Source organism: Salvelinus sp. IW2-2015, linkage group LG4q.1:29 (assembly GCF_002910315.2).
Source record: "Salvelinus sp. IW2-2015 linkage group LG4q.1:29, ASM291031v2, whole genome shotgun sequence".
NCBI classification, from domain to species: domain Eukaryota; kingdom Metazoa; phylum Chordata; class Actinopteri; order Salmoniformes; family Salmonidae; genus Salvelinus; species Salvelinus sp. IW2-2015.
In genome coordinates, this window is record NC_036842.1 from 86126370 (window position 1) to 86143838 (window position 17469).

Here is a 17469-nt window from a genome sequence, read left to right on the forward strand (position 1 = left end):
GGCTCTTATAAAACATAAGKCCTATTAATTTAGCTACAGTAAAATAAGAAAAATAATACTAGGTATAGCTAGTTTTATGATTAAAAAARATTTCACAAATAATAGTGATTTAGTAAACTCAAATGTCCCAATTCTATAGAATAGAAAAGTTACTGTCATGTGGTTCTGAGCCATTGGCTTCACACTGACATTTACAGCAACGTCCAAGTACGTATTTTCTGGATGTGTCAGAAGGGTCTAATTGGTTCCCCTAATAGTTAATATTGTACATAAATGTCCTCTTGAGCCAATGTCCCCCCTTGAGCCATATTATATTGTTGATCTGTTGATCAGATTTTTTTTATATTATATTATGTATATGAAATATACAGCATGAGCCAACATTCAAGACACAACTTGAAGTCGCAGATTAACTGACTTCCATAGTGTTGCGCAGTCAAGTCTGTCACAGTAAAGGGCAAACAGTTGTGACTGCTTATCACAAAAATGCATAGTTTGGCTAATGACTCATATCATATGAATATACATACAGTATACTAGGTCTATACAATGTCATAATGTAAAAAATTTCAAATGAAAAAGATTAGGCTCAACTCTTTGCTGACATTGTTTGATGAACCTAAATGTATATTCATTTAATTAGTTTTACCTCATATCAATCGTTTTATTGAGCAGTACAGTAAAACTGTGGGCAGTTCTGGCTCGGACAAGGCTTACTTACTTACAGTGCCTTCAGAAAGTATTCACACCCCTTGACRTTTTGCACAGTTTGTTGTGTTACAGCCTGAAATMAACATGTATTACATTTAGATTTTTTTGTCACTAGCTGACACACAATACCCAAAGTGGAATTATGATTTTAGACATTTTTATAAATWAATAAAAAATGAAATGTATTGGGAMWCAATAAGTATTCCATCCCTTTGTTATGGCAAGCCTAAATAAGTTCAGGAGCCGTGCTTGACTTGGGCAGGAGCTCACCGGAGCTGAGTACTGGCACCTCAAATTTCTACTGATTGAGCTCCTGTGCCTCTTATAGAATATTAGCTCAAAAATATTGTGGAGCTCCTGCACCTAAATATAAACAGTACCGGCACCCAAAATGAGTACTGCCACCTATTTCAGAACTTCTAAGCCTATTCACAATGATATTGGGCTGGATGCTGATAGAGGAAACTTGCTGAATAACCAGAGAAATTATAGCCAAAGRCTTTCTTTTAGGCTATTTACAGAAATAGATGTCCTGGATGCTTTGCTAGCAATAGCCAACAAGTAATCCACAGGAGTTTCATGACTAATATTGGTTTCATGATTATCTTACTGACAGAACTCAGACCATGGGTATWTGCAAAATATTAAATAGCATTTTCAAGGAATAGAGAAGTTAGGAAAGGCTTTTCTAACTTTTTCTGATTGGTGTGAGAATTAGCCATATGTCATCGAGACAACATATACATAATATTTCTTATCAGCAGAAAGGGGTGTTTTCAATGTCATTGCCAAACTGTCCAAAAATGGATAATGTTCTGGTAGATTCCACTATATAAGGTGCAGTGTCTGGACCAGTAAACCAACTTCACTTCATTTCCCGAAAGGTAAGAGTGTTGTTCATGTGCTTTGCATTCTCTAGCTARGTCATGCAAGCTACATGTGTAGGATCTTAATTTGACCAGTTTCTCACAGCAGGAAAATAATCCTGAGGCAAAAGGAAAGGTGATTATAATTCATGGACATTTATGTAGGGGTTGATACATTTTATGTTAGAGCAAATCAAGTCTGACATTTTTAAGTGGAAATTACAAACTTTAGAAGCCTTACAAGCCTTGAATATACTACATATTTGCATTTCCTGCAACAACAATGTGATCAAATTAAGATCCRACACCTGTACTACAGGAAGGTTAGAGTAAGTCAATTACTTTCTGTGGTGGTATTCAGAGTTATTGACAGTGTCTAACCATGGCAGGTTGTTTGTTGACATGTCTGCATTAAAGTACACTCTGGGCCTTCTGGCCCTGCTTGTAGTGTCCGCCTGGGCCGAGGAGGTGAGTAAAACTCTACTAAACTTTCTACTGTATGTGTTGTGTGTCTGCATTCATGAATGTGTGTGTGTTCGTCCATGTAAGTGTGGACGTATGCATACATATTTTGTGAAACAACCTAACTATTCATAGTAAGGTGTTTGCTGATTTGTCAAAGTCATTATTTATCTCTGTCTTTGCTGCATGGTGCCATAGGAGCTCTCTGTCTCTGAGCTGCTGGAGAAGGCCAACAGGAATGTTGGTAAGACAGTTTTAAATTGTGATATACAATACCTGCCAACACTTTCAGATTACATTATGAGTGATATGAAATATTAAATAAAGATGTATTAGAAAAAAACAATCCATTATCGCATTGCTTTTCAGTCCAAGACTAGGCTTAATCAGTATCAGGGAAACTGATCCAAGGTGTCACACTTTGACGTCCTGTCCTGTCCCCGTCCCTCCAGTGCATACCCGCAACGAGCCCTTGATTGTGGATGACATCGCCTACGTCAACGAGGCTGAGAGGAACGCTGACCCCTGCACATCTCGCGGCTGCATGTGGCCCAAYTCCAGCGACGGCAGAGTCTATGTGCCRTACGTCATCGCCAACCAGTACTGTAAGTACCATGTCATGATGATATCTTATTTAACGATGCTGGATATTAATTTGAGCTAGTTTGCTAGAGCAGGAAAATTATCCTGCAGCAACAGCAAATGTGGATTGTAATTAATATAATTTTTTTGTAGGGTTTGATTTTTTTTTAATGCACAATCAAGTCTTACATTTTAAAGTGTAAATTATAAACTTCAGAAGCCCTTTTACACTACATATTAAGCTCCTACATCTGTACATGAGTCCCAAACTACTGTATAAAGCTATATAAGTAGGCCATATAAGTAACAACTAATCATCACTGTCCAGGGTTGGGTACGGTACTTTCTAAATGTAATCCGTTACAGTTACTAATTACCTGTCCAAAATTCTAATCAGTAACGTAATTTTGGATTACCCAAACTCAGTAACGTAATCTGATTAACATTCAGTTACTTTTAGATTACTTTCCCCTTAAGAGTCATTAGAAGAAGACAGGAATGTATGTTACCAATTGAACAACATCTATTGCAGGCTAAATCTATGTTACAGTTTACCTAGCTGACCATATATGGATGTTACATTTACTTTATGTGTTGTTATGTAGCTTCTTCTAACCCATCGCTTTCTCTACTACCTATAATAATACGATTCAATTATATCTTTACATTAAAAAACAAAGTCTATCAAAATTCCAGTCATTACAATAAATGTATACCCCTTGATCTTCAAGAATATGACTTGGAAATATGGAAGTACAGATTAGGCCATACTGTTTTTATCTGAGCATAACCCCAAAACTAAAGACTTATTAGCAAGCTACTCTGTTGTTTATGCTTTTTTTTTCATGGAGGACTGATTGGGCTCAATGATTTCAAGTTGAAAAATAAATGGTGCACTCATGGATGGGCATGCTTTGAGCACTACTGAACAGTACTATTTGCATGTGAAAATATAAATGCCATATGCTGCATTTGCTTGTAGGCCTATTGTTGACCTTTTTAGTGGGTGACACTTGCTATCTTGATAATATGCAGCTGTTTAAAGGGCAAATCCACAGATGAAAACAATAACAAAACGTCTGCCCCGCCTCTGTTTTGGTAAAAAGCTGAGGGATGGGCCTGGAGAAATGTAACCTCTCAGATTTAATAGAACAGAGCTATGGATGCAAGGACTGACCATCCATGATATCAAATTTGTTTTAACCATGTTTCTTTACATTTAGAATTTTACAAACATTGGAGAAAAACAATATTATATTTTTGGGATCTCATGGGATGTGACAGTTGAACTAAGCTCATACGGCATTTATAAGTTATATTCTTCAAGAATCAATGGATTTATATATTAATGTTCAAAAAATTTTTTTGATGTAGCAACTACAGATTACCCCTTTAAGTCTATCAAAAGTGTGCGAGTTTGAGCATGTGTCATTAGGCCTATGGATCTTTTGGATCAACATGAATTAGATTGAGCAATAAAAGCCCCACTTTATTCCATAGGCTGCGATCCGCACTATGCAGCTGTTGCAAGAGCGCTTACATGTAACGGATTACATGTAATCTATTATTCCCAACCGTGTTACTGGCTTTATTGTGTAGCAAGTTTCATGATACGGTAGTCGTTTTTTAACAGTAGTTTTTCTTGTCCCATCTGTCCTGCCAGCCACCAGGGAGCTGGAAGTCATTGAGCGTGGTCTGCAGTCCTTTGCAGGCTTCTCCTGCATCAACTTCATCAAGCGCAACAACCAAAGAGACTACTTGCACATCCAGTCCCAGAACGGGTACGTGCACTATGGAATTACACATAATTCATAGATCCTATGATTCTACATGAGGATCATTATATATATATATATATATATATATATATTATATATATATATATATATATATATATATTATATATACAGTGGGAGAACAAGTATTTGATACACTGCCGATTTTGCAGGTTTTCCTACTTACAAAGCATGTAGAGGTCTGTAATTTTTATCATAGGTACACTTCAACTGTGAGAGACTGAATTTAAAACAAAAAATCCAGAAAATCACATTGTATGATTTTTAAGTAATTAATTCGCATTTTATTGCATGACATAAGTATTTGATACATCAGAAAAGCAGAACTTAATATTTGGTACAGAAACCTTTGTTTGCAATTACAGAGATCATACGTTTCCTGTAGTTCTTGACTAGGTTTGCACACACTGCAGCAGGGATTTTGGCCCACTCCTCCCTACAGATCTTCTCCAGATCCTTCAGGTTTCGGGGCTGTCGCTGGGCAATACGGACTTTCAGCTCCCTCCAAAGATTTTCTATTGGGTTCAGGTCTGGAGACTGGCTAGGCCACTCCAGGACCTGAGATGCTTCTTACGGAGCACTCCTTAGTTGCCATGGCTGTGTGCTTCGTGTCGTTGTCATGCTGGAAGACCCAGCCACGACCCATCTTCAATGCTCTTACTGAGGGAAGGAGGTTGTTGGCCAAGATCTCGCGATACATGGCCCCATCCATCCTCCCCTCAATACGGTGCAGTCGTCCTGTCCCTTTTGCAGAAAAGCATCCCCAAAGAATGATGTTTCCACCTCCAAGCTTCACGGTTAGGATGGTGTTCTTGGGGTTGTACTAATCCTTCTTCTTCCTCCAACACGGCGAGTGGAGTTTTAGACCAAAAAGCTCTATTAATGTCTCATCAGACCACATGACCTTCTCCAATTCCTCCTCTGGATCATCCAGATGGTCATTGGCAAACTTCAGACGGGCCTGGACATGCGCTGGCTTGAGCAGGGGGACCTTGCGTGCGCTGCAGGATTTTAATCCATGACGGCGTAGTGTGTTACTAATGGTTTTCTTTGAGACTGTGGTCCCAGCTCTCTTCAGGTCATTAACTAGGTCCTGCCGTGTAGTTCTGGGCTGATCCCTCACCTTCCTCATGATCATGATGCCCCACGAGGTGAGATCTTGCATGGAGCCCCAGACCGAGGGTGATTGACCGTCATCTTGAACTTCTTCCATTTTCTAATAATTGCGCCAACAGTTGTTGCCTTCTCACCAAGCTGCTTACCTATTGTCCTGTAGCCCATCCCAGCCTTGTGCAGGTCTACAATTTTATCCCTGATGTCCTTACACAGCTCTCTGGTCTTGGCCATTGTGGAGAGGTTGGAGTCTGTTTGATTGAGTGGGTGGACAGGTGTCTTTTATACAGGTAACGAGTTCAAACAGGTGCAGTTAATACAGGTAATGAGTGGAGACAGGAGGGCTTCTTAAAAGAAAACTAACAGGTCTGTGAGAGCCGGAATTCTTACTGGTTGGTAGGTGATCAAATACTTATGTCATGCAATAAAATGCGAATTAATTACTTAAAAATCATACAATGTGATTTTCTGGATTTTTGTTTTAAATTCCGTCTCTCACAGTTGAAGTGTACCTATGATAAAAATTACAGACCTCTACATGCTTTGTAAGTAGGAAAACCTGCAAAATCGGCAGTGTATCAAATACTTGTTCTCCCCACTGTATATGAACCCTGAACTGCAGATGCTTTGTATTGGCCAGTGAGAAGCTTTGAAGCCACTGGTCGGCCATATTGGCACTCCCCATTGGAGCAGTCCTCAATAGGAATGATATAATTCTACAGTACAGTTAAATATTTCAAGGATAAAATTACATGTATTTAAGTATTTTTTTTGTAGTGGGGACAGTAACATTAGTACTCTCTACTTTAAGGAAATGTTTTTATATATTTGTATGTTTAGCTCACACAATATAATTTAAAATGATGCATTAAGCCGTCTGTGAAATAATAAATGTGTCATAACTTTTTGGGAAATCTGACCAAATTCACATAGAGATTTGAGTTATAGATCTGCCATTCTCGTTGAAAGCAAACCTAAGAAGCAGTAGACCTATTCTATGTGCGCTATTTTCTATGCTTCTCCTTTCAGTTTTGTACACCAGCTTCAAACGGCTGAAAATACAATATTTTTGTTATTAAAGATATGTCACAGCAGTTTAGATGGTACAATGATTCTCTACACTCTGAGTGCTTGTTCTGTCACAAACTGAAATAAGCCAAACTATTAGAAATGTATCAATATTGCACCTTTAATAAATGCATTTCTATTGCTTCCCATAAGAAATTACAATGGAGGAGGAGTATTAAGATTGCTGCGGGGTTCTTCAATACAGCACCCAGTGTCAGTCATCCAGAGTTTATATACATCGTTGGTTAGGAACGTTCAGTGTGAGACATGAAACTGCTTATAAGGCATGACACACTTCTGGTAACAGTGTGTGTGTGTATAAGTACATTTGTGTGGGTCTGACAGACAATTAAAACTAATTGCACTGTTACAACTCTGTCCAACCCATTCATGGCAGATGCTGGTCCTATGTTGGTCGTTCTGGCAATGCCCAGGTTGTGTCTCTGAGCCGATCCGGCTGTGTGTACCACGGCACCACCCAGCACGAGCTCCTCCATGCCCTGGGCTTCAACCACGAGCAGACCCGCAGCGACCGTGACAATCACATCCGCGTTCTCCTCCAGAATGTCCAGTCCGGTAGGATCCCTTTCACATTCCCATGTCCCCATATAGCCATGTACATACACAGACATTCTATTATATTCTATGAATGTCCACACGCACACACAAACATGTACAGTACATATGCAGGCAAACACACACAAACTGTTGCATCGGTCACCAACCGTTGCATTTATTTATTAGGGCAAGGTGAATCTAACATATTCTCTCTCTTCCAGGCATGGAGCACAACTTCAACAGATCGCTACCCTGAACCAGGGAACGGCCTATGACTACAACTCCGTCATGCAGTACCACAGGTTAGTCACCATTGTTTACACTTTCACACCAGTAGATGCTTAGTCAGTTGATAAGCCTCATAGAATTCTAATTCTGTACAGAGCCTGTGGTTTACAGTAGACACCCGCTCCTAGCACATGTTATTTATGTGGAATTGAACTTCATGTTCAATCCGTTCTTGGATCCACCCTTCCTACTGTGTCCCTTTCATCTATCTGACCCCCTCTACTTCTAACCTGTCTAGATAAGCATAAACCCATGCCCAAAAATAAAATAATATGATAAGCCTACCCCCACTCATTCCAAGTGTTCATCATGGTGTGATGTGATTGCAGGTACGCCTTCTCCAAGAACAACCAGCCCACCATGGTTCCCTTCCCAACCAGAACGTGGAGATCGGCAACGCCTCCCAGATGAGCCAGAGCGACATCACCCGTCTCAACAGGCTGTACAACTGTTAAACAGACACCTGGTGTTTCTGTCCTCTCTCACAAGGTTTGTGTCAATGACTCAGTCTTGATATAAACACAGAGTAAAGTTCAATAAACCGGCATGTAAAAATATACTGTATTTTTGTTTACAGTGTGGAGAAAGTCCTGGCTTAAATACTCTTTGGAAATCATATTAAATAGCCTACTTTAGTTGGGCTTGATTGAGCATGCGTGGCCCAAGGAACCAATGAAATAGTCTCAAAACTGTGTTGTGATAATTGAGTTGTTTGCTCTATAACCTGTTAATTCATATGCCTTGAGACCGTGATATATATATGCCTAAAGGCTGAGACAATAAGAAGACAGTGGAAGAACAAATTTAACCATACCTTTGTTTTATCACAAAACCGGATAGTAACCTCTGTCCAGTGACGTCCACAAAGCATAWTGCATGTACAGTAACATAAAGTTACATGACCTACAGCATGGTCAAGCAAGATAATGTTTCCGACATTTTCGGACCACTAAACAACTATTGATTTAGAACCACAGACAGTTACCGCAGGTCGCAAAGAAAACAGGAGCTGCCTCCACTATTCCAGCACCATCTCAACTTCAACATTTTAACATCATCAAATCACCTCTGCTTATTCTAATACGGTGACAACTAAAATATACCAAAAACAATTTAGTCCAATCAACGTAAGCTACATACGATGTGGCTGTCCATGGTTCTGATTTCTGTGTGCATGCTCGTGCAAGTAGAAAAATGCTAATGCCATCCTCCTCTCTTTCATGTTGACGAAACAGTCTCCCACTCTGTCATACAGCACACGCTTTTATTTTTTGTTGTCCTAGGCTATCTGGCTWAAATGCTTGCTCGCTAGCCTAACTTCCATTCATGGGCAACGTTAGCTAGTTAACATTAGCCTTCTACATCTAGCTACATATTGAACTACCATCCTCTCAGGCTAGGGGCACAACAATGTATGAATTAATGGTTGSATCAGAATCGCCATTATAACCATAGGCCAGTACGGAGATTTAAGTAAAACCACAAGTTCAAATCCCCATCTCCATCCATGGCTAACTTWGGYAAAGGCCAYTTTTAGCTAGCTAGCTAGCCACTAGAGGTCAACAACACAACAAGATGCAACAATTAAAGTTCTATCAATGACGAGTACTCTCAATGGGATATGATAGGAGTGATGCAAAAACCCAAGCTGGCTTCCGTTCACAATTTTTTTTTTGAGCGCCAGGACCATTCACAGTTGAGCTCGCTCAGTTTAGCTCAATGCTGATTGATACATTTTTTACACTTTGTTTATCAAGGGAGGCCAAATGCTAACTGGCTTCCCTTGCCTTCAATGCTACGGGTGGCAACAATGTAATACTCGTTTGGACCAGACAGCATCAGATAGATTGCCTACATGTAGAGAGACAGAGGGACGCTMTTTAGCTGGCTCYGAGGCTTTCTCCTGTGAGATAAATTCAGGCTCTTGCGAAATGAAGGAAAATTGTGAAACACAGAGAGACAATATATATATWTTTWTTTTWATTGGTCAATTTTTCTGAATGAGTWTGTRTCTTCATGCATGTTAGARTAGGGCCTTGAGTTCTTCCTCGTGACTTAATCAGAAAAATACCTAGGGTCTATGTATAGCCTATAGGCCTGGGGTAGGCACATCTATTTTGATTTAACAGACCTGGAAGCTTCCAACTGTCTCATTCATCTCCCCTGTAACTATTCCCCAGGTCGTTTTTGTAAATTAGAATGTGTTCTCAGTCAACTTACCTGGTAAAATAAGGGTAAAAAAACTAACTAGTATGTAGGACTCAGTGTMTTCCAGTGTGCCTTTAGTCAAGTTACTTGTCAGGGACCAGTTTACAACTAAAACATTTATTTCAGAGGCAGATTATGATGAATTCAACCAGATACTGAAAAGCAAAAAAGTACAAGACACACCCACATCAAACCACACACCCAAGACAACTCTTGTTAGCCTTCTGTCATGGCTGCTAAAATTGATGAAAAACGAGGCCAAATCAGGAAGTACAGTTGACCTTTAAGCTAGTCCAGCTTGACTTCATGCTTTTGTTTTATGAGTTAATAATGAACGTTGTAGAGCTTTGGAAGAGCCAGGATTTAATTTGCCTTCTCTAAATAAAAGCCTCTTTGTTTACACCACACTCCTGTCTCCTGTGCTTTCACCTACGTGTCATTGCCTGTGCCCAAACCACTAGATGTAGGTGTAAAACCCCTTGCACTGCCACAGTTGGTGGAGATTGTGGGCATAGTGTCCCTTGTTGGTTGAGCAAGGCATAGGTATTTGACTACAGGTATAGCGACACTTGAAGTAGGGACTTTCCAAGTGCCATGAAGAGGTTAAATAGGCATAATAAAGCCAAGAGAAGCCTCCCTGGGTTCCTGTGGTGTGGCAAAGTTGGACAATTTGACCGTCTGCCCTCATCGAGGGCAAAAATCCAAGAATCCTTGTCTCGTCCCATGTATATACAGTATATTTTTATATATTTTTCTTAGCATTCTTTTTAATATTTTTCCTAAACCTCAACTTCAAAATACTCTCCTGCATCCCGCCTCACCCAATGTGGTGTGGATCTGTTTTTTTCCCGAAAATATTTCTATTTACCTCCGAACTGGAATACCTCAACTGAAGCTAGCTAGCTAACTAGCTACCAGCTATCAGCTATCAGTCAGCTAACCACTGCTAGCGGTCATCAGCTAACCTTTAGCTCGGAAAGCTCTCACCAGTTCATACAATTAGTTTCAAACCAGAGCATACCGGACCTATTTTTCTCTCCATATCCCCTGATTCCTACAGCAAACTGAAGCTTTTCATCTGGATCATGGCAGCTAGCTAACCGCAACCCGGYTTGACTACTCCTGGCTAACGTTTCCGRCCCGGAGCAAGCACCAACTAGCCTGGAGCTAGCCCATGCTAGACCCATCTCCCGGCTAGSGCTCCTGGGCTACTCCTGAAGCCCACTCCTCGGCTACAATATCCGGACCCCTTCTACTGCCGGTCTGGGGCATTGAACCCCGCCGYTTTTTCATYACTGGAATACCGACATAATCTGCCCGAGGATCCCAACAGGCCCCTCAGTCCCCTGAAGGCCCATTCTGCTAACCGCAGCCTGCTAGCTATCTATAGCATATTGGACTGTTAGCTGATCCACCGGKCAGTTTCTTGGACCACTATACCCATTTTGCCAATTGGACTTGGACCCCTCTGCTACTTGGAACCCGACTAATTCCACGACTGGTCTATCGACGTCACCGCACGAGTAGGCAAAAACAGACTTTCCCCCATCGCGACAGATTTTCCCCCATTGCTAGCCCCGGCCTGTTAACTGCTAGCTTGCTAGCCCCGGCCTGCTAACTGTCTGAGTCGCCGTGTCCCCATCCAGCCCAACCACTCACTGGACCCATACTATCACTTGGCTACGCATGCCTCTCCCTAATATCAATATGCCTTGTCCATTATTGTCCTGGTTAGTGATTACTGTCTTATTTCACTGTAGAGCCTCTAGCRCTGCTCAATATGCCTTAACCAACGATGTTGTTCCACCTCCCACATATGAGATGACATCACCTGGTTTAAACYTCTCTAGAGACTATATCTCTCTCATCATTACTCAATGCCTAGGTTTACCTCCAACGTACTCTCTTCCTACCATACCTTTGTCTSTACGTTATGCCTTGAATCTATGCTATCGTGCCCAGAAACCTGCTCCCTTTGCTCTCTGTTCCGAACGTGCTAGACGGCCAGTTCTTATAGCCTTTAGCCGTACCCTTATCCTACTTCTCCTCTGTTCCTCTGGTGATGTAGAGGTTAATCCAGGACCTGCAGTGCCTAGCTCCACTCCTACTCCCCAGGTGCTCTCATTTGTTGACTTATTTAACCGTAAAAGCCTTGGTTTCATGCATGTTAACATTAGAAGCCTACTCCCTAAATTTGCTTTATTCACTGCTTTAGCACATTCTGCCAACCCGGATGTTTTAGCCGTGTCTGAATCCTGATTTAGGAAAACCACCAAAAACCCTGAAATTTCCATCCCTAACTATAACATTTTCCGCCAAGATAGAACTGCCAAAGGGGGCGGTGTTGCAATCTACTGTAGAGATACTGCAGAGATTTGAGCAGAGATACTGCAGAGATTCGAGCTTCTACTTATAAAAATTCACCTTTCCAGAAACGAGTCTCTCACCGTTGACGCTTGCTATAGACCACCCTCTGCCCCKAGCTGTGCCCTGGACACCATATGTGAATTGATTGCCCCCCATCTATCTTCTGAGCTCATGCTGCTAGGTGACCTAAACTGGGACATGCTTAACACCCCGGCCATCCTACAATCTAAGCTTGATGCCCTCAATCTCACACTAATTATSAATGAACCTACCAGGTACAACCCCAAATCCGTAAACACGGGCARCCTCATAGACATCTTTCTAACTAACTCGCCCTCCAAATACACCTCTGCTGTTTTCAACCAAGATCTCAGCGATCACTGCCTCATTGCCTGCATCCGTAATGGGTCTGCGGTCAAACGACCACCCCTATTCACTCATCACATCAACGCTCCCTAAAACACTTCAGCGAACAGGCCTTTCTAATCGACCTGGCCGGGGTATCCTGGAATGACATTGACCTCATCCCGTCAGTAGAGGATGTCTGGTTATTCTTTAAAAGTGCCTTCCTCACCATCTTAAATAAGCATGCTCCATATTATTTTTTTTTAACTAGGAATAGATATAGCCCTTGGTTCACTCCAGACCTGTCTGCCCTTGACCAGCACAAAAACATCCTGTGGCYTTGTGCATTAGCATCGAATAGCCCCCGTGATATGCAACTTTTCAGGMAAGTTAGGAACCAATATACACAGGCAGTTAGGAAAGCAAATGCTAGCTTTTTCAAACAGAAATTTGCATCCTGTAGTACAAACTCAAAAAAGTTCTGGGACACTGTAAAGTCCATGGAGAATAAGAGCACCTCCTCCCAGCTGCCCACTGCAATGAGGCTAGGAAACACTGTCACTACCGATAAATACACYATAATTMAGAATTTCAATAAGCATTTTTCTCCAGCTGGCCATGCTTTCCACCTGGCTACCCCTACCCCGGTCAACAGCCCTGRGCTCCCCACAGCAACTSGCCCAAACCTCCCCCACTTCTCCTTCACCCAAATCCAGGTAGTTGATGTTCTGAAAGAGCTGCAAAATCTGGACCCCTACAAATCAGCRGGGCTAGACAATCTGCGCAACCCCTATTACTAGGCTGTTCAACCTCTCTTTCGTATCGTCTGAGATTCCCATAGATTGGAAAGCTGCCGCGGTCATCCCCCTRTTCAAAGGGAGAGACACTCTAGACCCAAACTGCTACAGACCTATATCTATTCTACCCTGCCTTTCTAAGGTCTTTCAAAGCCAAGTTAACAAACAGATTACCGACCATTTCGAATCTCACCGTACCTTCTCCGCTATGCAATCTGGTTTCAGAGCTGGTCATGGGTGCACCTCAGCCACCCTCAAGGTACTAAATGATATCATAACCGCCATCGATAAGAGACATTACTGTGCAGCCGTATTTATCGACCTGGCTAAGGCTTCGACTCTGTCAATCACAACATTCTTATTGGCAGACTGAACAGCCTTGGTTTCTCAAATGATTGCCTCGCTTGGTTCACCAACTAGTTCTCCGATAGAGTTCAGTGTGTCAAATCTGAGGGCCTGTTGTCCGGACCTCTGGCAGTCTCTATGGGGGTGCCACAGGGTTCAATTCTCGGGCCGACACTCTTCTCTGTATACATCAATGATGTCGCTCTCGCTGCTGGTGATTCTTTGATCCACCTCTACGCAGACGACACCATTCTGTATACCTCTGTCCCTTCGTTGGACACTTGTTACTAACCTCTAGATGAGCTTCAATGCCATACAACTCTCCTTCCGTGTCCTCCAACTGCTCTTAATGCAAGTAAAACTAAATGCATGCTCCTTCAAGCGATCGCTGCCCGCACTGCCCGTCGTTCAGCATCACTACTCTGGACGGTTCTGACTTAGAATATGTGGACAACTACAAATACCTAGGTGTCTGGTTAGACTGTTAAACTCTCCTTCCAGACTCACATTAAACATCTCCAATCGAAAATTTATCTAGAATCGGCTCCTATTTCGCAACAAAGCATCCTCACTCATGCTGCCAAACATACCCTCGTAAAACTGACCATCCTACCGATCCTCGACTTCGCGGATCAGTTACAAAATAGCTTCCAACACTCTACTCAACAAATTGGATGCAGTCTATCACAGTGCCATCCGTTTTGTCACCAAAGCCCCATARACTACCCACCACTGCGACCTGTATGCTCTCGTTGGCTGGCCCTCGCTTCATACTCGTCGCCAAACCCACTGGCTCCAGGTCATCTACAAGTCTCTACTAGGTAAAGCCCCGCCTTATCTCAGCTCACTGGTCACCATAGCATCACCCACCCGTAGCACGCGCTCCAGCAGGTATATCTCACTGGTTACCCCCAAAGCCAATTCTTCCTTTGGCCGCCTCTCCTACCAGTTCTCTGCTGCCAATGACTGGAACAAACTGCAAAAATCTCTGAAGCTGGAGACTCTTACCTCTCCCACTAGCTTTAAGCACCAGCTGTCAGAGCAGCTCACAGATTACTGCACCTGTACATAGCTCATCTGTAAATAGCCCATCCAATCTACCTTATCTCCATACTGTATTTATTTATTTATTTTGCTCCTTTGCACCCCAGTATCTCAACTTGCACATTCATCTTCTGCACATCCTACCATTCCAGTGTTAAATTGCTATATTATAATTACTTTGCCACCATGGCCTATTTATTGCCTTACCTCTCTTATCCTACCTCATTTGCACAGGCTGTATATAGACTTGCTGTATATTTTCTACTGTATTATTGATTGTATGTTTGTTTATTCCATGTGTAACTCTGTGTTGTTGTATGTGTCGAACTGCTTTGCTTTATCTTGGCCAGGTCGCAGTTGCAAATGAAAACTTGTTCTCAACTAGCCTACCTAGTTAAATAAAAGTMAAATAAAAAAATTAKAAATTAAAAATTGAAGCTGTGAGGAGGATGGGCATGTGTGGGCCAACCCACGGGAGCAAGAGGCTCACTTTACATTGAGGAGCATGTCAGTCGTAGAACTACAAGGACTGCGACTAGCCTGTATAGCAGGGGAGGCGGAGCTGGGAGTTCACCTAGAGGGGTGAAGAAAGCTTTTGTTGGGAACAGCAATGCCTTCTTCCAGAGGCACCAGCACTGCTCCAGCCTCCGACGGCCCTGCTACACTATAGCCATCGGGCGTCCGGCATTGCCATCACTCCTCAGATGTTGAGGAGTAGCTGCTATACTGCTGTGTTGTGTCTCGTCCAATGGCAGCGACCAAGCTCAAGAGGTTCCGTTTTTTTGACGGCTGATGCGCGACTTCATTCTATCTTATGAATTGAAATAATGAGAAATATAGTTGATTTTGGATGCATATGGCCTCCACTAGACACCACTGGTTAATTTTACTAAGATTTATGAAGTTAAGAAGCTACTAGCTAGCTACATCGGCTATGTTCACAATGTAAACAAAAGCAACTTGTGTAATTACAGGATCATTTAGTACAACCACTATTAACAAAATAAGAATACTTGAGAAAAACTGGGCCAAAGCTATTGTACTTATGCATAATCGATGAATATGGTACAGTAGGGAAAAATAGAATAAAGATGGTTTTCCCCTCTGCTTCGCTTTCAAAACAAGGTGCTCCTTGTAGCAGGTAGAACGTCACATTGACGTGACGCATCTGGCAAAGCAACGCAACGCGTATAGTGGAGCTGAAGTGAGCAGAAGCCAGAGGAAGATTCACCACTGCTCCAGCCTCCACCCTCTGAGCCGAAGCCAGAGGTGGCTTTGCTGCTGCCTGAGCAAGTCCAAGAAGAGCTTCCACTTCCACCCTAGCCAGAGCCATCACTGCACTACTGCCAGGAGTGGGAATCTGAGGGTGCCTGGCCACTGACCCCTTTCATGCCAGATAAAGCACCCTTACCAACTCTCTGCTCCTGCAGTCCCTTGCCGTGCCACCAGGGGTACTGCCAATAGTGCATCGCCGTGCCACCAGGGGCACTGTCAACAGTGCATCGCCGTGCCATCAACACTGCAGTCCATTACCGTGCCACAAGCGGCACCGCCAACAGTCCATCGCCATGCCACCTGGGGCACCGCCAACAGTCCATCGCCATGCCACCTGGGGCACCGCCAACAGTCCATCGCCATGCCACCTGGGGTCCGCAAACAGTTTATTGCCGCGCACCAACAGCACCACCATTGCTGCTGCAATCAACCACAGCACCTCCAGTGCTGAAGCCACAGCCCCTATTGCATCCCTCCCTGCGTCCTGCAGGTGGCTTGCCCTTATCGCCCAAACGTCCGTGGAATGGCTGTGGAATGGCCAATCTGCAGTTGGCTGATGGCCTCCTCATGGGGGAAAGATGTGGTGAAGCAGGGCCAAGCCTAGTCAGCATGAGGACTTTTCCTTAAAGAGAATGTGGCAGCCCTCTATTGACTGCCTAAAGACTTAACGGATGGGTAGCATAGCGTAACCACATGTAACAGATGGATTTGCATTAGTATACGCATCAAAAGTAACTATACAAAGCTTCAGCTCACTTTTATTTATTGTTTTGTTTTAAATAAAACGATCAGATCCTGAAGAATGCCAAAGTCATGTCGGAAAATGTTTTTCCATGGTGTACGTATATTTAAAGGACTCGGCAGCAGCCTATTCCCTATAATGTAATTCCAACAGAATGAACCACAAATGTATAACTTTAAAATTAAACCAAATATTTGCCTACCGCTACTGGTTTCAATGTATTTTTCAGTCAACTTACAGAAAATACATTATGAATTTATTGTTTACAAATCCACTTGCAAGGTTGCTAGCCAACTAGCCTTCTAGTATTAGCCTACAGCCTGCTAACGTTACATTATCACTGAATGAGTCAGCAGTTTGCTATCAACACCTAGCATACAGCTACATCAAAGTAAACTAAAGGTTTGGAAATACATAACGCCATATCAAAGAATGTTAGCTATATGCAGTTAACTTAGTCACCAAGCTACCGAGACAGATATTTTGCCAGCTAACCTAAATTGATATTCATTTAATTAATTTGACCTTATATCAATCGTATGTTATTGAGCAGTATAGTAAAACTGTGGGCGGTTCTGGCTCTGACAAGCCTTACTTATAGTAAAACTGTGACTAACATAGTYTTATAATAGAGTAGTCATTTAAGATGGTCTTATGAAACATTTGGATACAGGCACCTGTCTCCATTTCACAGGCCTTGGGTAGTTGCAAAAGATTAGATAGCATTTTCAAGGAATAGAGAAGTTTGGACAGTATACGCTGTTCCAACTTTCTCTGGTTGGTGTGAGAATTAGCCATATGTCATCGTGACAACATACCTGCATCTTATCAGCAGAAGAAGTATTTTCAATGTCATTACCAAACTTTCCATGAATGGATAGTTTTCCGGTAGATTCCACTAT

The 17469-nt window shown here is 42.3% G+C and overlaps 1 pseudogene; it reads left to right on the forward strand.

The window, feature by feature from the left end:
- The first annotated feature begins 1938 nt into the window (after positions 1–1938).
- On the forward strand, positions 1939–8001 carry LOC111962717 (high choriolytic enzyme 2-like; annotated as a pseudogene).
- Positions 8002–17469: the final 9468 nt, after the last annotated feature.